Consider the following 15,880-nt stretch of genomic DNA (forward strand, 5'->3'; position numbering starts at 1 on the left):
TAACCCTCCCCAACTGCCCCCCACTCAACACTTACCTTTCAAAAAGAGCTCCAGCTACATTCTGCCAGGTGTAAAAAGCTGCCCCCTCAACTTACGTGAAATTCAAGTTATGCGAGGGTGTATGGGAACGCAACCCTCACATAACTCAAGAGACTACTGTATGTGCTAGAAAGGATAAACAATGCGACAATTCCCAAATCAGAAGGCTCAGTATTGACCCTAACTGAGCAAGCACTAAAGCTACCAGGATACAAATGTCCCAAATGGCCACAGTAACATCTAATAGAATTAAAGAAGCTCCAGCAGCTAATATCTGTAACACTATCCAGTGATTAAACACTAATACTGGAGCTGCAGACTTATCATAATTAAGCAAATTTAATGTGCTATCATCCATCAGTGGGTGGCTTGATATCTCTTTTTCTGCAGTCTTACCTGTGTAGATTTCATGAGAAGTTACATTCTTACTACCTAGAGGCATAGTTCTAAAACCTTTGGAGCTTTATTCAAAATTATTCTAACGATTTCTATTGACAAACAACAAGTCACCAACTCAGATTTCCTCAACTGTTTTTTAGTTAAACAGTTTCCAAGAAGGAAGACAGATCAAAATAGCAATCTAATCAGCCACAAGTTCTCTACGGCTCTCAGTGTGGGTGTTTCCTTAGACAAAGCAACCTGAAGTCAAAATACTGGTGCAAGGGGATGAAGAAGTTTCCCTCGCCAGGACCCTAAATGCTTCTAGTTTATAGGAATAGAGTAGCTCCCAGGGAATCCATTCAGATACGGAGGTTAAACAATCAAAATATGGTTTAACTGGTTAACCGTTGGTGGGCCAGCACAGAGCAGCAATAGCTGGTGTCCCACTATCTCTGTGGGGCAGAGTCCCCCCTGCAAGGCACAGCAGGGGCTACTTCAGGCTGTCGTGATGTGGATGGGGATCTGCTCCAGGCCCACCTGCAGCTGATCCAGACTGGCCCACCATGCACAGGGGTGCTTCAGATCGTCTCATGGCTCAGTACATAAGGGGGCCCACTAGCTGGCCTGCCATCCACCAGAGTTTGGACAAAGTCCAGTGAACTGAGTACTCAGTAAGCATTCCAGTAAACTTAATGCTAACTGCTTACCAAGTAAAACTTGTACATCCCTAGTAGGGGCAGGATGAAACGGACACGTTAATTTACCATTTCCCAGGTCTGTATTATTGAAAGGGGTGGACTGCATTTTTCTTGAACCAAACCCCCACAGAGGGGACTAAAGGATGGTAAAACCCTCCTCTCTTACAACCTGCTCAGGCTGCCCATATCTTGAATTCAAGAACACTAGGGAGAGCAGGTACTCCCCTAGAGCAGGTGTCTGGGTGAGATGGGGAAGAGGCAGCATCTTGGTTCTTTCCTTTCTCCTGTTCTGCACCCGTCACCGGAGCAGACTCAGATGATACATAGGGAAAAAGGTTCTTACCAGCCATCATCACCATGGGCAGGCCTGGTACAAGAGAGTTACATTATTGGTAATTACAGGGTTCATGGAGGATACAACATAAAACTAATCAGAAAGACCCATGACCTCAGACACCTGTGTAGCAGCACTGACTACACTCAAGGATTTCATTACTGCTGTATAAATGAAACTCAAAAATCCTATTAAGGAGATCATTATGCTTAACCACCAAACTTGCTGCCAGCTGAATAACAAACTGTGTAAATAAGAGTAAATTAAAAATGTGGGTTGATCTGAAAACAGCTGAGAAGAGAAAGAAAGAAAAAAAGGTAAAAGGATGCAAGGCCATAGCACCACTATGGATCAGCATTCATGTCATACTCCACACAGTACCCAGCATTCGACAAGAATGCTAAAGATCCAAGCAGTGGGCCAAATGTGGTCATGATTTCTTGTCATGTGCCAGCTGAGACACACAGCATGTGTGCTAAGATGACCATGTGGCTATGAGCCTAATCACTGGATCCCTGTAGCCGCAACAACCTCAAACCAAACGTGAAAAGGTGTAGTTATCTGATGAGGTGGCATTAAGCCGTGTTTCTATGGGCCACTGTAGGAGAACTTCCTTATCTATGACAGTCTTTTGCATGAAAGCCCCATACCACTCAGGTCCACAGGAGTTGCCTCAAACCTTGTAAAAGAAAGAAAATCACCACGATCCGCAAGAATTAAATTCAATTAGAATCTAATGTGACATTAGAGGCACAAAATAGATTTCAAAGTGTCAGTGCATTTATCACATCTTCTGACCGTCTTTTCCTTTCCTTACTTGCTGTTTTCTCTTTTTGCACACCCATCTCCATTTTCCTTCTCTATTATTAGTAGGCAGGTGAAGCTACTAGGTTTTCCACAGCTCTCATTAATTCAACACTTGTGGCTCCTATGGCATGTTTGACAGAAACGGCAGTTCTCTGCACATTAAACCTTATGTGGGGCTGAACACCATAGCCAGGCTCTCTGAGACATTGGCTAATACAGAACTCTTGGATGGTGGCCTGGAGCAAAGGTGGAGACACTCTAATGATGTTTAATCAGGTTTTCAGACAGAGTTTAGAATGGTTACCACCTGTGTACAAAGAGTTGCTGGCCTATCTTCTTCCGAAACAGTTCTTGCAGGAAAACAGCAAGAGAAAATGTCCAATTAAGTTCTCAGCCAGAGAATTTAGAATGATTACTATATGTCTATAAGGAGTTACTGGCCAATCTTCACCATAAATTGCTCTTGGATGATAGGCGTCCCCCCAACTCCTATCTTGAGCCAGCAGCCAAATAAAAATCTATTCAGAGCACCTCAAGTTAGAGTGTCTCCACCTGTGCTCCAGGCCACCATCTAAGAGTTCTGTATTAGCAAACATCTTAGAGAGCCTGGCTATGGTGTTCAGCCCCACACAAGGTTTAATGTGCAGAGAACTGCAGTTTCTGTCAAACATGCCATAGGAGCCACAAATGTTGAATTAATGAGAACTGTGGAAAACCTTGTAGCTTCACCTGCCTACTAAAAATAGAGAAGGAAAATGGAGATGGGTGTGCAAAAAAAAAAGAAAACAGCAAGTAAAGAAAGGAAAAGACAGGGTGGTCAGAAGATGTGAAATGCACTGACCCTTTGAAATCTATTTTGTGCCTCTAATGTCACATTAGATTCTAATTTAATATTCCAGTCATAATTTTAGCCCACTACTATCAGTTATTAACCAGTAGCATATCTGTTGGTCAGCCAGTGCTCTGAACCAAGGATGCAGAAAAGCTCTGGTTGTGCTCCATTCCTGCATCCCTGAGACTCCAAGCTGTCTACATGCACTATTTACAGGGGAGCAGCTAATAAAAGATCACACAGCTCTAAGAAGCCCACCAAAGCACCAAGTCCATGCTCTGCAATCATAGGATACAACTAGTGGCCCAGGAACTGCATGCTACAAACACTAGTCTGGTTAAACATAGAATTAAAATGCTCATATTCAAACTATCCAGATGCTAGAACACAGCTGCATACTACTAACGTTTTGTGGGCAGAACCCCATGGCTCCAACTTGCCTGTCCTGCCGTGCGGAACATCTGCAGGAAAATGAAATGTGAACATGAGTCACAAAAGCCAAAATTACATTAACCATTTTCTTCATGTGCTTCACATTAAAGAAACTTAGTGTACAAAACAGGTAAGCGAGAAAAGGAAAAGGAAATTCAGAGAAAGTTATCTATAGAAAGAGAAAAGATTTCCTAACACTTGGAACTGAGTTTTGTTCCAACAGTGGTTGTGCTTGGAGATAGATGAGATTCCCATTTCACGCAGATATACAGTAAGTCTCATCTAGCTGTCATGCTAAACATAGCAGTGTTGCTCTCATAGAACAAGCAGTGGCATGGGCCAGCTGCCCCAGTACATACAGATTTCCACAGGGTTAGAACTTGGGGCTCTAGCCAAAGCCACCCAGCTGCCTAGGTGACAGTAGCTCCACCACAGGTTGAACCTTTCTAGTCTGGCATCCTCAAGACTTGACCAATGCCAAATTTGCCAAACCACAGGAGGTCAATATTGTCTAGCAACATTGCCAACACTTCCACTGTGAAGTGGGCTCTTAGAACACATTTAGAAGTAAATTAGAGCTAAATAACAAAGAACACTGAGAGCCAGGACTAGTGGCTGCAAGCAAGCTTTATGGGATTGCAGGAAACTTGGCCACACTCATGGTTAGTGAACATCCAGCTAACTAAAATCCTGCCAGACCATGGATGTTGCTGAACCAGAGTGCCAGAGTGGAGAGGTTCAACCTGTACTATTTAGTGTACTAGCTAAGTAAGAACTAGAGTTAAGTATGTCTGTGCAAGCTGGGAATCACATCCCCTCCAAGGGTAGGCATAACCCGAGATTCTTTTGTATTGTTCTCAGCAACATCTTCCTAATCCCCCTTCTTTTTTTGGTGTTCTGTACATCAGGATTTCTTTGGCCTACAGTTGCAGTGTTTTCATCTGAAAACTATTGAGAAGTAATTGATTGTGAAGTAGATGGCTCAGGCAACTGGTAATAGACTCTAAAACAGTTTGCCCTGAAGTCAGCAGCTCCAATTCAGGCCAGAATTGGTAATGACTAATGCTGGTTGGAACATTTTCTGCTAAACATTTTCCCATCAAAAATGCTGTTTCATCCAAGTGGAAACATTTTGCGGGATGGATTTCCAAAGAGATGCAGAGACCCTTTATTTGATCCAGAACAGCTGTTTTGACACAATTTTCCCAAACCCATTTGAAAGTTCAGTTTTCTTCCAATGCAGAATAAATATGTTTGAAAGCCTCAAAAGTGGTCAAGATAGAATTGTTGTTCTCTGGGCAGCTCCGGGAGTGCCCAGAAGTTATCCTCCCATAGTGCTCAGCAGCCTCTCATAAGTTACTCAGGGTAAAGAGGCCTGTTACATTAGCCAACATCACAGATTGCATCCTGTGTTGCAGGCAGTCTCAGCAAAGAGTTGAAGGACTGCACGGACTTGGAGGGTCAGAGCCTCAGTACATTTCAACCAGTGCACACCAGCTGAGGATGCAACCAAAAGAATGAATTACCCTTTCATCTTTGCTTTTATTGTACTAAATAATTTTCCTTTGTTTCTCCAACATTACCACCACCAGTCCTGCTCTGCTGTAGTAGTGAGAGTTCTAGTAGAGACAGCACAGGAAACCACAGGAATTACCACTCTGACAGCCAGACCCACTCTATATAAACATGGTGCTGGTGGCTAGCAATAGCAATACTAGCTTACTTGAGGATGGTATGACTTGCAGATGATGCTGCATGTGATATGACATTGGTGGGATCATGCGGGAAAGCCTGACTTGCCATATTCTTTGGAGTAAATAGAACTCTTCAGTCAGCAGGCTTGTTGCCTGGCACCCATTTATATCACACACAATGCTCTAAAAAACAAGGGAGCAGCATTTAAATATGTTGGGTATGCAAGAAGTTAGGAACATATTCTCCCCTCACCAGAAAATCCCGTATGGTCTGACATACTCTACGGGTGCGGAGAAGACAAGCAAGCGTGTATTAAGTTGGTCATCTCATGTGTAGAGGAAAAAAATGATATTTTTAGTAAAGCTGATCATGGAACACACTCCCCAGCCCAGCCTGAACCTGCAGTTGTCTGAGTCAAAGTGCTGTAGGCAAGGAAGATTATTTAGAAAAGCCAGTCATGTTCTTGTAAATTAGGCACCACCGAGAGCCCAGATGGCCCCCTAAATGTAATAAAAACAGTGGCATTAGGATAATGTTAACCATTTCAGTAACATGACAAGTAACTGAAGCAGCTCTTAGTTCTATTGTTTGGCCACAGAATTGCCTTTTCAGAAGACAGCATAATATTAGGCCCTGTTCCAAATCCTTCTGAAAAATGGTCATTGCCGTCAATGGGCTGTGGATCAAGCCCTTCAACCTTGAAAGCTTCCTTTGCAGCACAGAGCATTAACCCTCCCCTTCACCAGCTTCTACTTGTCAATTCTGAGATCTTGCACAGAGACAATACACAACACAATCTTGTCCCTCCCTTTATCTCGCCTTCCCTTCTCTTCCCCTCCTACTCTGCAGTCAGAGACACAAAAGTGTCTCACCTGTTCTTCTCTAACCCCTCCATTTGCCCAAGTGACTCCATTCCAAGTCATCTCCTGATCTCTTCCCCTCCCTTACCCTTCTCCTGAATGCCTCCCTTGCTTCAGGCTCTTTTCCCTCACCACACAGATACGTTTTAGTATCTCTCCACCTAAAAATATCCCACCTTTGCCACTTCAGCTACTGCCACCACTTCTGTTCATTTCTAACTTCACTGAATGCACTATTTACAAACCACTGTAGTTCCACTCTTCCAGTTCCATCCTAGGCCCTCTCTAATCAGCTTTCACCCCTTGCACTCCCAAGACCTCTCTTCTCTAAGTCCGCAACAATCAGTTCCTAGATATCTCAGAACCAGTACTTCATCTCCAACCTCCTGGACCTGTTAGAGCCACAAAGGCAAAGCAGAACGATTTCAACAGAACATGGTTTACTGTGTCAAAGGCAACACTTCTCCTCCATCTGTAATCACCTTTCAAGGAGCTTCTGCATGCCCCATGTAGTAGAATGAGAGTCTGAGACATATGCCCTTGTATTAGAGTCCTGAACTAAAGTAATGGGCAAGTGCTGCCGATATAAAGTTAGCAAAAGTCAAGCTGTGAGTAGACATCAGGCTCTGCCTCCTTTCACACTCACCAAATCTAGCCAGAAGAGGACTGATACACATTTCTAAGAACTGCTAAGCACAGACTACTTACGCAAACACCTCCCGATATTCAGAGGCACCAGAATGTCACAATATAAAGCGTGGTTTAAAAACCATTTTCCAGTAATGATAGGAATACTTAACCCCTTCTAAAAGATAAGGCCATGATACAGTACATAATAAAAAGTATTTTAATTAAACCAACATGTACAAAGTAAGGGGTAGGGAAATAGCCACATCATGGGGCATAACTATGTCAGAGGCAGTACATAACTTGCTTTTGTTGGGATATAAAGACGTGTCTCAAAAGGAATATTTTTGTGTAGCTGGAGAGGGGGAATGGACATTTTTTGCCATCCACTGAGCAGTGTTCATTGTTATGGACTTAGTATCCTGGTGGAGTATTCCAGGTGCTATTACTGTGCTTCTTCAACAACAAACCTGTCCTGGTACCTTCATACCTTAAAGCCATGCTCAGCACCCCGTATCACCTCATGGCACACTTCAACACTCATAATTTCATGGCATACCCAAGATCTATAACCCAACCTGCCCCCACACCCATCCAAGCTAGGCACCCCCAACCTCCCTCTCCCCTTCTAAATCAATGCCCTCCCCCTCTCCCCAGAACCAGGTACCCAGTGGTGGAAAAAAATACCCAATAACTACTTCAGTAAAAGTACAGCAACTTTTTAAAAGATGTAAGTAAAAGTCAAAGTATCCTTCTGGAAAACTACTTGGGTAAAAGTACAAAGGTATTACATCTTAGGTGTACTCAAGTATCCAGAAGTAAAAAGTTGCCATCCTATGGAAATCTGTGGTTAACCACTGAGTAATCATAGGGCTCCATAATTTTATGTACACACACACACACTACACACAAAGTGCATATATATTTGTGGATATGTTTATGTATGTGTGTGTGCACGCAAAGTAGTATCTTTAATTGGACCAAATATGGTTGGTAAGAGAACCTTGGGAACTCCTCAGAGCTCTTCTCTGGGTCTGTGAAGCTCAAAAGGACTAAGCTCTCACCAACCAAATATGACCTAAAATAAAAGATTTACCTCACCCACTGTCTTTGTGTCCCCTTCATGAGATAGGGTTAGTGGAAGAACCTGGGACCTCCCTCTCCCTTAGGCTCCAAGCCAGGGCTCTGTGGGAGACAGTGGTATCAAATATTTGCTTCTAGGCCACCTCGCTGGGCCATCTCCCACCACATGCTTCGAAATTCTTCAGTTAAAGTCCAACTGATAACAGCAAAAACAATCTTCAGCACAGTGAGGCTCAACTGGTAGCCTTCTTTGCATGCCAACCCTATGTTCAAACTGACCCAAGTTCCTGGGTTTAATTCCCACTGTCCAGTGGCTCTTCCAGTCTCCCTCAACCCATGATTACAGGCAGGCTACAATCCACACCTCTAGTCAGTCTAACAGTTCAGCACTCGGTCCCCCAGTCTGCTCTAGCTCAAGAGAAAGCTCCCAGCTAACTTCCACCTGGCTTTCCTCCCAGGACTCACCTCTAGGAGACTGTTTCTCAACTGTATTAGATAACACCCTGCCTCTTTCTGTCTGTAGTAGTTTATGCTCCCACAACCCAGGCAACCAACAACAGCCTCTGATCTCCAGCCAACCAGCTCTAAAGGCAGAGTTGAGTGCAGCAGCTGCTGGCTGGACACAGCTCTGAAGGCATTGCCACTGCCAGCAGCAGCACAGAAGTAAAGGTCTCAGTTATGACACCCTCACTTCTATGCAGCCATTGGCAGCAGCACTTCCTTCAGAGGTAGGGGAATGGCTAGTAGCTCTGAATACGTCCACTATGTTTTTTCTAAAGCTTCTCATGCCTCACCCCAGAAGGGTGCTGACCCCCCAGTTTAAGAACCAATGCGCTAAGGTCTGGAGTAGCTGCTGCTTTCAGTCCTCAAACACACGACTTACATTAAGGACTTTTGCTTTCCCCTTACCTGGAAGTTATCAAGATATGTTTGTCCTCCTGTATGCCACCCTTTTGCTCTGCCTGGCTCGATTTTTAAACTCCTTCTGTGAGGTAGATTTACTAAGTCCAGAACTGCCTTTTAACCCATTCTGTTCCACAGTGCTCCTTCTCTTAATGTGCTACACCTTAACTCTGAGCAATATCATTGGTGGGGGGGACAAAAAAAAACAAAAAAACAAACTTACTAGGATGAGTAGCAATGGTGTCCCTAGATTCTGTTTGTAAGAGGCTGGAAATGTGTGAAAGAGAAGGGATCATCTGATTACCTGTTCACTCCCTCTGGGCCATCTGACATTGGTCACCATCAGAATACAGGATGCTGGGCTAGATGGATTTTTGGTCTGACCCAGTATGGCTGTCATGCTCTTACATTTTGACATTGATGAGTCACAGATCCAGTTCTGCATTCCACACCTGTCTATTGTCCAAACTAATATCTCAGCCTAGTTCTCATGCATCTGCTTGTGAATGTCTAAATCTGCTCAAGTTCAAATGTATCAAAACCAGAGCTCCCTCACTCCACCTCACCTTCCAGCACTCCGAGCTACATTCTTGTTCCAACACGGAGGATAAGACCATCCTACCTGTCCGGACCATAACAGACTTCTCTTTAGGCCCTCACATCCAGGCTCTGGCTAAGTCTTGCTGATTCTTTCTGCATAAAGTCCCTAGAATATGGCCTTATTTATCCACATAATTCAGTTTTCATCCAGGTCTCATCATCTCATGCCCTGATTACTGCAACATCCTTTTCTCTGGCCTTGAGAAATTCAACCTTGTCTTCCTGATATACTTCAGAATGCTGCTCCAAAGAGCACATTCTTGTCCCATCACTTCAATAACGTTACCCTTCTTTTTGCATCCTTCCACTGTCTCTCTCTATCATATTAAACTTATTTAACTTCATCCTCTAGGCCCTTCATGATGAAACCCCACCCTGTCATTTCTCACTTAGTATCAACAGATAGACTCCTGCCTTTAGACAGCCCATCATACCACGCCCCCCCCAATGACTTGCATGTTAAATTTTCAAACAAGCCCTTTTGTATTTTCTCCCACACTGACCTAATCCTTGGGTGCATGTGGTCCCTGCAAATGTCCACAAAATTATTTCATTATCTGCCTTAAAAAATCCTCTTAAAAAACTCTCATGAAGTTTACAAAGAACAGGAAAAAAAATAAAAGTAAGAAACCCACCATGCTGGTGTACCAAGACCACTGCCTATCATGCTAGCCAATAAGATCTCACTATTTACTTGTACTCCCCTGCTCCCATTACTCTGTACCCATTTAATGCCTTTCACCTGGGCCTCCACCCACCAGTCTGTACCCATATAATGCCTCCTGTCTTGTAGTTTGATTGTAAGTTCTTTCAGGCAGGGACCTTCTTTTATTTCCATGCTTGTATAGGGCCTAGCACTGTTATGTTCCCTGTCACTGGCAGTGCCCACAATTAACATTTATGTTTCTATTTTAGTGCTCAAAAGCCTTATTCATGTATCAGGACTATGTTCTTAGTCCATGAACAGAGCGTCTAAGCACTATAACAACACAAATCAAACAGAAATGCTAGTTGTGGGCACTGCCAGCTATGAAGTCCTTAAGCAAAAAGCTCAAAACACAGAGCTGTTAAAAGTCTTTTCATTAAGTGCCTTGTTTGGGAATGTTGAGTGTAATTTAAAAACAAGAATGCCTACTAGTGGAATGATTCAAGATGGCGGCTGCTGTTGCTAGCACTTTGCACCTCACTGAGATAAGTGTTGCCAACTCTTGTGATTTTATTGTGAATCTTGTGACATTTAACCCTACCTGCTGGGATCATAATGCTGCATCAGAAATCTCAGCTTTCACTTTAAAAACTCTAAGTAGATAGCCCTCATGGTTACAGGAAAAAGCTCTATAATATTAAACAAGTGAATGATTTTGGCTCAGAAACCAGAAGGCAAATAAAAATAATGTATTATTTTTCAAAACACTCATGATTTTAAGCCAAACTCATGCTTTGTGACTGTTTGGAATTGCCAGTACAAAAATAAGATCACAGGGCTGTGTTAATACGCAAAATCTTTATAAAATATATAATAAAACTATGAATTGGAGTTTATTTATGGAAATAGTTCAAATATTGAGTGACTCACAGAAAACAATATTTACTTCAGTCTAGCTAAGGCTGTATGCTAAAGAAGAAACCATTTTAAGCACATTAGATTTGAAATTGTACTGGTTGACCACTGATAACGGCTAGTTCAAAATTGCCCATACACTCACTTGGACTGAAAGTTCCAAGCATAGAAAGAGAAGCTAGCTTTTGTTCCTCAATTTACAAACTAGCTCAAAATATTTTTTTTGGCTTAGTAATATATGGCCTTAGAACTGATGAGCTTCAAAGTTCAAACCGCATCTAAGCTTGCCAGATCTAACTACATACTAAGATTTTTTCTTGATTCACTTTAATAAAAAAATTAAACTTTTATAGCTTTTCTTTGATTTCAAAGAATTCTACAAACATTCATTAAAAGTCAGATCTAAATCCCGTTGTAGTTAATGAAAGTTTTTATGTTTCACAAAGGGTGTACACTCATCCCTCGCTATACGAGCACAATTGGTTCCCAACTTTCTGTTCCTAGGTGAAAACTCATAAGAGGAACACTAAATTACTATTAAAATACAGGTTAAAGTCTCCGAGTGGTTCCTAGTGCTCCTAACTCAGTGAAGGAGTGCCAGCATGTGGCGTTGCTTTGGAAAGGTAAGTGAACCTGGGGAGAGAGCGTTAAAGGCTGGAGGCACTTTGGGGCAATGACTGGGAAGGAGAGTTAAAACCTGGTGGCGGCTCTGGTGGAGGAGGTGGTGTCTTGTTCCTCTCGGCTACAGCAGAGGTCCCTGGGGAGAGGGGTGCGGTGAGCCGGAGGGTTCGGGATGGGATGGGGTGGGGTGGGGTGGGTGTTGGAGCAGGCTGGGCTGGGAGCTGCAGGCTGGGGGAATGTTGGGAGAGGGTTGGGCTGGGCTGTAGGTCTCCCCACCCTCGCAGCCAGGAACCCGTGGCTGACTCATAAGCGGGGAAAGCTCACTTGCATAGTGAACGAGGGTAAGTATGCATGTCCCTCGTTCCAGCGAGTATTCATAAGTAAAGTACTCATTAAATGAGGGACGAGGGTATATTATTGTCCAAAACCACACAACACCATTTAAAGAGCCAGAAAGAATATTCAGGATCCTAGATTCCCAGCTCCCTACTCTCACTCAACCACATTTTTTTTAAATATACCCTAGTTCAAAAGTAATTTGGAGAAATGTTCTATGCCTGTATTATACAAATGGTCAGACTAACAGAATCATTGTGGTCATACCTTGAAATCAACAAGATTCCTCCATTTTCAATGGGCAGCATAGTTTTGCTAATTAAATTAGCCTATACACCATGGACATCTTCCTCAATTCACAGCGAATAAGAATGTGGGATAATTTTAGAGCTGAAAGGTGTCCAAACCCTCTTATTCCACACTGCTTTCCAGTTTTATTATTAAATGTCTCCATCTAATATTCAGACTCCCTGGCTCCTAGGATCAGCCTCACCTTGAGGATGTACTGATAGTCTAATCCTTTTAGGCTATTTTGTAGCAGTTATTAAAAGTAGAGAGTTTAAAAAAAAAGGTTCAGATTAAGCAGCAGGCCAACCATCTAAGTAAGAACCTTAGTAAATAAATTGAAGATAGTCTCAAATATTAAAAATCTGCTCCCAGAGGAAATGAGCATGGTTTCTAAAGCTGCTTTCTGAAACTGTTCAAGATAGCAGGATAAACCGATGTAATCCTAGTTCTGGAAGCAGGACTACTACAGCTTTCAAACTGCTGTAGGCAGTAATTGGGAGACTTCCACTCTCCCCTCCCCCTACCTCTCCAAGCCTGAAACCTGTTTCCAGCTCAGTGAAGTGGGAAATACAAAACAGTGATCCCATAGCCAGTTTCTGCCACCAAGCAGATGGCAACTGTTGGAAGCCAGAAATACTGATCCTTGTGATTGAAACTTTATTGGGAGCATCCACCAATGTGAATAAATGTCTTCAGATGGACTAATTAAAAGGGCGCTTTTCATTAGGTAGGACCATCTGCTAGGCCACAGACCTGGAGGAATTACATATGACTCAAGATGAATAGGTGGGAGTAAATACAACAAAGTTTCTCACCGCCTATAAAACTATTGTGTTCCAGAGTGAGAATAATGAGGTTTCCTGTGGTGTGATCCTTGCATTTTTGTCTGCTCAAGAAAAGGAAACAATCATTTCTTCCCCTCTCCCAAACAAGACAACCTACTTATTTGGACAGGTGAGAGCCCCTGGGCTCATTCTCACGTCAGTCTTGACAGCATGCAAAAGTACCAAATGTTTCCGTGTTTGTTGCGCCCTCCAACTGTTTTCTTGGCACTTTTGTATTTTAAAAGGCTTCTCCAGCAATGCCCTGCCACAAGGAGCAAAAAGGAAGAGAGAAAACCACCAACATTTTCCATTACCCAAGAATGACAAAGGTCAGAAAAATATGCTAGGTTCTAAAATAGGACTGGCCAACCCATGGCTCTCAAGCCACATGAAGCTCTTTGGGCATTGAAATGGAGCTCCTGCTCGGAGCCACATGCTGGGAGTGCTTACCTCTGCTCTGCACTCACACCGCTCCCCAGCGGTTAGAGGGAGAAGCATATCACGGCAGTGGCTCCAATGAGTCACCAGTGCTGAGTTAGAGCAGTGAGGGGTGGTGCAGCTGGGAGGTTCTTGGCTCTGGTGGAGTGGGAGGGCACTGAGTCACATATTAAAGAGAGAGAGAATATAGCTAGATAGATATAGTTATATAAAGCTAATTATTCAAAGAGCCGTGTGTATGTACTCTATTCACAACTATTTGGGCTCTTAGGTCCTAACTGGTTGGTCACCCTTGCTCTTAAGGCATTTGGAAGCTGAGCTATTGATTCTTAGCAGTTGGGGCTTAGTGAGGAACCCTTTCAACTTCCCACTCATATGCAGAGGCAAGCCCCATAAACACCATTAAACACAATTAAGCACTGGGCAGTCTAATTCTTTTGCCCAAGCTTGAAACACTGGTATTTCTTTGGGAATTTGAGACATAATGTGTCAAATTTTCACCCTAACTTCCATTCCTGGCTACCCATTTTAGCACCAACAACTCATTGAATCCACAATTGTTCAGTCTGTGAAAGAGCAGAAAGATCTTAGTCAGTCTTGGGTAATAGAAAGTGTTAGCTGTGTTTTGTGTTTACTTTTTGCTCCTTGCAGCGGGCCATTGCTGGAGAAGGCTTACAATTGTGTTTTTAAGTTAAAGGCTGAACATTCAGTTCATGCTGGATTCCGGTTTTGCCCACATTTGGGTGCTTAACAGGTAGCAAAAGTTGGTGCCCAGCTCATCTGTGGCTGCCAACAGCCATTTGTGCACACCATTGTGGCAGGTTGGTACCCAGCTACCTGTCTGATTTCTGTTTGTGCAGCACCTAGCACAATGGGACCTAGTCAATGATAGAAGTTCCTAGGTATTACTACACTATGGCTGTATCTAGACTAGACCCCAACTTCGAAGGGGGCATGGTAATTAGGGTGTTGGGAGGTTACTAATGAAGAGCTGTGGGGCACATGCCGCATGTTATTAGGCTAAATCGCCCCACGGCAACTTTGAAGCATGAAATTTCCAAGTGCCAGCTTGCACACAGCTGCGGGTAATTTGAAGTGTCGGTGCTCCTCCAAAGTCCCTTTACTTCTCAACATTTTCAGGAGTAAAGGGACTTCAAAGGAGCGCCGGCCCTTCAAAGTACCCACAACTGACCCACAGCTACACGTAAGCCGGCACTTTGAAGTTCCACGCTTTGAAGTTGCCACAGGGGAGATTTAGCTTAATGAAGTGCTGCACACGTACCACAGCACTTCATTAGCAATCTCCCAACACCCTAATTACCACACCCCCTTCGAAGTTGGGGGCTAGTCAAGACACCGCCTATAATACATAGGAACTACTTGTGTGATCTCTTCTGAGTCATTGGTTTCTTTTAGTGTGTAGATCAGGTAGGCTTAAGTTTGGTAGTAGCTCCCTGGTCTCTGAGGTTACATTGTTACATGTAGATTGTCTGATTCAGTTTATGGCAGGTGCACAGAGTGCATGGTGGACTGGGTGACCATCAATCCCTTTTTTCCAGGGACAGTCCCTTATTTATGCTGTCACAAACTAACAAAATGGGTTAATTGTCCCATATTTTGTGAGGCTTCTGTTCCCCGGCACCTGCCTCCAGGTGGCAGCCCCCACTGCCAGGGAGATCCTCTGCTGGCTGGCTGCCCCATTCCCTGGCACCCCACAGAGGCAGCCCCACTGCCTCTTCATTCCCTGACACCTCCCGGATGACAGGTTGTGGAGTCCCCACCCTCCTCTCTCCCTCATCAGGAGGCTGTGGAGTCTCCATCACTGAGGATCCCTGACATGGAACAGCAGCCACCCATCCCCAGAGGCTGGTTTCCTGTATTTGCCATAGAGCGACATGGTCAGCCTAATATGTATGTACTGCAGGTTGCCTCCCAATGGCTAGGTCTACACTAGCACCCACCCTTTTGAAAGGGGAATGTTAACGAGACACTTTGGGATATGCTAATGAGGCACTGCAATGAATATGCAGCACCTCATTAGCATAATGGCGGCTGCAGCACTTCAAAAATGCCTCTTTTGATTGCACGCAGCTCATCCTTTCAAAAAGGACCCCACACACTTCAAAATCCCCTTATCCCTGTAACCAAATAGGAATCAGGGGATTTTGTAGTGTGCGGGGTCCTTTCAAAAAGGACCCTGTGTAGACAAGCCCCATGCAATCAAAAGAGGCACTTTCAAAGTGCTGCAGCTGCCATGATGCTAATGAGGTGCTGCATATTCATTGCAGTGCCTCATTAGCATATCCCAAAGTGTCTCATTAGCATTGCCCTTTCAAAAGGGGTGGCTCTAGTGTAGACATAGCCAATGTGATGAATATAGCACATATTTTTGTCAGAAGTCCACCTTTCAACCAATTTCATCAAAAACTAAGGATTTAAGAGTAACATGGTTGGTTGAAGCAATCTCTTTTATTGGACAAACTTCACTTAGTAAAATGTTCTCTTCCCCCAGTTTAAAAAT

The sequence above is a fragment of the Carettochelys insculpta genome, chromosome 6 (assembly GCF_033958435.1).
Source record: "Carettochelys insculpta isolate YL-2023 chromosome 6, ASM3395843v1, whole genome shotgun sequence".
Taxonomy (NCBI): Eukaryota; Metazoa; Chordata; order Testudines; family Carettochelyidae; genus Carettochelys; species Carettochelys insculpta.